Genomic DNA, 6,701 nt, shown 5'->3' with positions numbered 1-6,701 from the left:
AGTCCACACTCTGCAGTCGACTGGGTCTGGGGAAGCGTAAACACACTCGATATACGAGGCAGTTGTGATGCGAGTTTCAAAATATAATTTTGTGCCACTTACTCACTCACTACTTATTTAAAAAAAAAAAAAGGGGGAAACTGAAAAGATGTATCTCTAAATGCAAGTCTGCAGCTTAGACTTGAATCGCACTTAAAACACAAAAACAGATTTCAGACTCGACTCAGACTTCAGCTCTGAAGATTGCAGTTGTACTCTATTGTCATGAACGATCTTTATCTCATGTAATAAGTGTAAACTGGTTTGTGCATTTCTCCTTTGAGTTACCATTGGGTGTATATCTGACATGCAATACACACAATATACATTTTCTTTTCACGTCTTAGTGAAAGCAATTGAAAGTAGCTTTTGAAGTAGTCTTATTTATATAAAGCTCTCAGTAAGGAAGCACTGACAGTAAGTAAGCTAAAGACTGCCACTCTGACAGGGCTGCATCTCCAGCTGATGAGACGGGGACATTTGCAAAAGAGGAGCCGTTAATGGATCATAACTACTTCGGATTCATAACTGTCGTTTTTGCAAACTGAAGATAAAAAGACCTTAACTCCAAGATCTTATTCTCTTGTTAAACTAATGTTTAGTTAGTTCTTTTTTTTTTTTTTTACATGTTGAATTAAATGTTCGGACAAACGTAAAGATCTCAAATCAGGCTTAAAATTACAGTTTTGAATTCAATTCATCGGCTACAACCTCAATCTGACACTTTTTCTGTTACCTCCTTGATGCTGGGTCAAAATACTGTAATACCCATGTTTTGCCAGTAGGTGTCGATAATATCAGCATTGACTAACTCAAGCAAGGTCCCCGAGGCTAAGCTAAACATTCTCCAGAAACAATTATAGCTTTCAGACATTAACTTGTTCAGCTAACATGTTAGCTTAATGTAAGCAGGAAAGTAAAACAGACATAAAAGAACTGACACTTTTATTTTCTTTTTTTTTTTTTTTTCGGAAAATGGAAAACCAGATTGGCCATAGGTGAAGTGGGCTCCTATGTGAAGGTTTTTTATTATTATTATTAATCTCCAGATTTTCTACACACAAGAGCAGAGTTTTTAAAAATCTCCCATTTTAAGAACCAAAACTTTGTGTGCAGGTAGACTGAATGAACAAATGCAGGAAAAAATACAAATCTAGCATGAACTCGTTTCTGCTTCTCAAAACTGACACGACTCAGAATGGCCTCTTTCTCAGGTAACGGGTATTTTGTTTGTGTTTTCAAATTTCTCTTCTCAGTATTTTTTTTTTGTTTGTTTTTCATTTCATCCTTTTTTTTGCATTCCTGTTTTTCCACCATCTTGAATTCTGTCATTGACTATGAGTGCGAAAGTTGATGAGTCCAATCTGATTGTGATTTTTTTTAAAAATGAGAAGACGGACAGATGAACAAGCTCCCCGGAGTAAAACTGTGGACATCAGACTCGGTGTTGTCCATATTGCTTTTCATTTGTCTTTGTCAAATGCATGCAGAAAAGCTGTGGGATTTGTCTAACATGGCCTTAGTGTTCCAACCTCCATCTGTGGAGAGGTATAATCCGCTCCCTTTCTTGTTTATTGTTCGAAAGACACCCTCCAATAGGGATTTAGGAAATACTCGACTAAATTGTAAGCATTCTGTTTCCAGTTCTATCCGTCTACAGTAAACTAGCTGTCTTTGTTAGTCATTTCTGAGGAGAAAAAAGTTTCTTTGTGTGGATTAAGGTGTTGACAAATTAACAGCAAGAGGGATTAACGAGAAACTTTGAGACTCTTCACATTAGAGAGGCTGACAGGCGCTGACAGACACCGGCGTATTGCTGGGAAATATTGAGGCCACTGTGTATGAAACCATTTTAGCTATAAAAAAAAAAAAAAACAGCAAAAAAAAAAAGTTTGAATGCAGTAGAAACAACATTTAAAGCATCAATACAACAAATTTAACTTAAAGTTGACCTTATTGATGTTGTACTTTGTGCTCAGCATCTACAAAACAGAATATGATGTTGTAAAAGTATTTTGCCAAAAGATTGTATCTTAGTCATTTGTTGTTAGTCATCTGTAGATTATTTCGGAAGCGAGCTTTTTGTTTTTAGGAACATTTTGAGCGCCACTACAGATACTTTCTCAACATTCATGTGTGATGAGAAGAAACGGAGAGCGTGCCGCCTTTAGCACATTGTGCATCATATTAGCTGATATCCACATTGTTTGCTGGTAGGCTTAGGAAATGTCAGCAGTAGTGTTTCAGGATTTGGTGAACGTGTCCCGTGCCCGAAGACCTCCAACCACAGAATAGCTTTATGCCACAAATCCACATAAGTCTTGTTTACTATACAAAGCAAGTACTTTCCTCCAAGGGCTTTAGAGAAAGCTGAGGATAGAGTGGAGAAACGTCCATGAATACGACTCATTTGTCTCCGCAAAGCCCTCCATAGAGAACCGTACGTATGCAATTGGAATAATTTTGGACAAACGGAACAAATATTTGGCACTAAAAAATTATTCGCTGGTTGAAAATTACTTCATAAGAGGGAGAGGGCGACCTCACTACTTCAGCATTTGTCTGTGAATCTGCTGGAGAGATTAATGATGATCTGTTCTTTAGAGTGTTGTGAAAAAGTAGGCTGTTCCTGTGATTAACCGTGTTTCAGGAAACTGGATTCAGTTGCGTTAGCCATACCAATTGCAAGAAAGAACTGCGGAATTACCAAATGCTTGAATAGTATTTGCAGCAAGCAGGCTGAACACTCAAAATCCAACACATCGTGCATCAGTTTAGAGAAATTCATTGACATCCGGACAAATTCACTGACAACTACCAGCTGGGCAAGGCTTGTGGAGCCATATCTAAGGCTTTGGTCTCACCAACCTTAGTAATAGCGATTGTCTGCAAATGGAGAAAACACATAGCAGAGTGGACTAGTCCAAGAGTGACTGTATCATTGTGGATAAAACTTGAGATTTTCATGAATCTGCGAGATCCACATTCCTGATTTGACTTCAGTTACTTTTGCAGAGATTTAGATAATAAAAAAAAAAGATATTTAATAAACAACCCCGCAGAAACGAAAGGGATTTGTCAAATTACATTTGTGTTTTGAAACAATTACATCCGCTTTCACCAAAACATAAAAGGTACAAATTTGTCGCCTGCAGTGGGTGTGCATGCTTTGTTGCGCTGCCCTGTGCCACTGAATAGCCAGAGATCTGTATTCAGAGATGTGCTGCATTTACCCTTGATGGAGTGCTGCTCTTGTGTTCGCTCGTGGTAGACCCCATTACTTCTCCATATATAGATGACAGTGGGGAGAGGATCTACAGCAAATTTGATCAGCGAGATTACAAACCCCTGCGTACTAGATCATTTAAACCTCATCTCTGTTGCCTGGAAGGACCACAATACATTACTCCCTCTGTGCAGTGAATCTATCAGTGCCCCTGCGCCTCGCTGCTGCACGCCTTTGGAGATCGGATGAGGCGACAGAACGCGGCGAGAACGGGGGATGCGGAGTTGTCGAGGTCAAAAGTTTGTGAATTGGCTTCGATGAAGGTCGAGGGCTATGTGACAATCCAGGAACCATCTGCGGTGAAACATGCGCATGTTGCAATAGAACCGTGAAGCATGAATGCAAAAGCCAAGGGTCACTTCTCCATGACATGCAATTCCTTCTTTTTCTTTCCCTAGGGAAGTTGTTCTCCATATATGTATATAGTTTGTCTGGTTTTTTTTTTTTTTTGATGGTTTAGTTCCAAGTCATAAAAACAGGAGTCGGTGGAAGCTGAGGAAATTCTCAAAAAACGTCAAATATTCAGCAACTCCTGTCAAGTATGGACAGAAAAACGAGCCACAGTTCACAGGTTTACCAAAACGTCCCAGTGACCTTGTTGAAACTGTGCTAGGTTGTTCTGAGGGCAACGGTGCAGGTAATCAGAAGTCGTCAAGGAGTGCCACAAACCCGTGTAGCTCAACTCTGCGCTCTCTCTTGGATCCTCAGCTAAACAACCTCCAAGTCTGAAGTAAGCCGAACAGGGCGGGGAGAGGGGAATAAAAACAAGAGCTGAAAACACACAAACAGATTTCTGCCTGAGACGGTAAACAGCCCCAATCATCAGAGCGCTCGTCGTGAGTGTTCTCCACAAATCACGGGCTCCTCTCCACGCTCGTGCTTGACTTGCCTTTCCGCAAAATCTTGACATTGTCTCGCGGCAGCCCACCCGCTGCCAGGCTCCTTCTCATTTGCAAGCGGGTTCTGTTTCTGCCTTGACGCTATCAAGATGCCCCGGGAATCCAACCCGGGGGTAGAATTGGTATAAATGCGTCTTGATTATTCATTTATTTTCTGAAATAAAAAAAAAGTGTGGCCGGGTTTGTAACCACTTCATCAACGTACCTTTGCGTTAACATTACCCTCCATTGAAACCAGTCTCCAGACGTCTATTGTTTGCTATTTAAAAGGGAACAACTTTGATGTACAAAGTAGCATAAGAAAAAAAGTAAATAATTCAGCTTTGCTATGGCCTCAACCCATCCTCAGGAGAAACAATTATCATTCTTTACTGTGACTTTTAAGAGCTGCTCGAGGGCCAAGCAAGAAACAATGACAAGGACGTCTCCCTGTTTATGGAACTGTATGAATATTATATTTCCTCCCCGCTGCGAAGTTGGACAATCAGACTCGATTCGCCTGCCACGTTCAGGCGCACCACCCTCGCTTTTTTTTTTTTTTTTTTTTGTTCCATCTCCAGACATTTTCCTTTTGCAGCTGCCTGAGCTAATGCTGTCATTAGGCTACTGGATCCTGTAGCCAAATTATAATGTGATCTCCTGCATCATCTATTCTTCTCCTCCCCCCAGTACTGATGAATAGCTTAAGGTCAGACTATCAAATTAGTGGCTGCCATTACTCCCCAGACACTAATGGCATCTTTATGAAAGGAAAGATATGTAATCTCTCCGAAAGCCTTTTGGAGACCAAACAGTTTGTCTGTAGATGAGATGTGAGTGCAAGTCTGAGTGATTGTAGAGTGGATTGGGCAGGGGAGGTGGGGGTGAGTGGGAGGAAGGATGATGTGTGCCTGCAAGTGCCAACCCCAGTTTGATTTTTTATTTTTTCCCTCACGTCCTGAGCTCCGGTTTTAATTCAAACTGCCGTGCCCATGTTTATCTGTTAATCCGTTTGTCTTTGCACCCTCGGTTATACATACCCAAACGGATCAAACGCGGCACGTCTCGCAAACTGCGATCAATAAAACGAGGCGTCCTACGTTCTCTTGAATGAACCTGACAAAATGATAAAAAAATAAAAAAAACTTTGTTAGCAGAGTATACTGATTCCCATTATTGAGCTCTGTAGTATAGTTATTTTTTTTCAAACTATATCCACTCCGCAGCACTCCACTGACCCGAATGCCCTCTCCATCACATATATCTGCCACATTAAAGGAAATGGCTTCCACAAAATGCAATAATTACCCATTGTTGGATTAAAGTTTACCCGTCGTGGAAAGTTTTCGCAAATATAAATCAGAACCCAATTTGAAGCTCAAAGTTCTAATTACCTTGGAGTGTGGTGATTTGCGTAGGATAAGGAGGACTATAAACTCGATGGCAAAAGCTGTTAGCTAAGGCTTTGTAGCAGCATCTAATTTCAAGAAAGAGACAATGTGAAGTTTGTTTTTTTCCATATCTAGTAGTAGATGAACTGTTGTTTGTTTGTTAATTATCAGTCTCCGGCGTTGGCGGTCTCCAGGGACAAAATGACCCACATCTACAGGCTTCAGTTTACAGAAGAAAATATGGATGGCATAAAGTTTGATGCTCCTCTGCAATCAGAGGCAACAAAAATGAACACCAATCCAAGTGATAATAGGCAGACATAAAACAGATGTTGTTTTAATTTCTTTGAAACAGGAGATCATTTGGCTGGCACGAAACAAATTGCCAGACTTCTTCAATCGAAAACGAAGTGCCAAACATTTATTGGAGCTTGGCCATTTCCATCAGTTTTCAAGAAAAACAAACTCTGTGATCAGTAACTTAATTTGTCTTCTCCGATTCAGGATTCTGAACGCTGTTATTGCTCTATAATTAAGCTGTCAAACAGAAAATCATGTCCATCTGACAGGATTCGCAGTCAAACCACCCGACGTCGCCCCCCAAAAAATGTATTGGAGTTTCCCGTCAGACCAGGAAGCTGGCACGGAGTAACTTGATCTCGACCTGGAGCGAAATCAAATAGCTCCGCTTCGGCGGCGGACCCCCCGGACAGCCGCAGTGGAAGTCCATCACAGGGGTCACAGCCTCAATCCGTCACTGTCGGCTACTGCTGCTATCAAGGAGAAGACAGAAATGACTCAGGACTGCAGGGCTGTGGTTCACTCTTTGACTCACATTTTTCATAAATCAAAGAAAATATCTCCCTTTTTTTTTTTTTTTTTTTATATATACCCCTCTATTTGGGGCTCGCTTGGTAAATCCTTCCCGGTCACGAACCAGAAAATGGTCAGAGACGGCAAAGGTGGCGCGTTAAGAAAATCCGAACCTACAAAGTCCGAATATTACTCAAATTTTTCCCGGCCAAATAGCCAGCGCTGCCCAGGGAGGCTGATAGGCCAAGGCGGTATCTTCGGCCACGGGGTGCAATCTAACAGCTTAGTTCACCA

The sequence above is a fragment of the Poecilia latipinna genome, unplaced genomic scaffold, assembly GCF_001443285.1.
Source record: "Poecilia latipinna isolate Pla-1442-1.1 unplaced genomic scaffold, P_latipinna-1.0 Scaffold179, whole genome shotgun sequence".
NCBI lineage: Eukaryota > Metazoa > Chordata > Actinopteri > Cyprinodontiformes > Poeciliidae > Poecilia > Poecilia latipinna.
The sequence above is the reverse complement of the archived record's forward strand: the minus strand, read 5'-3'. Positions refer to the sequence as shown.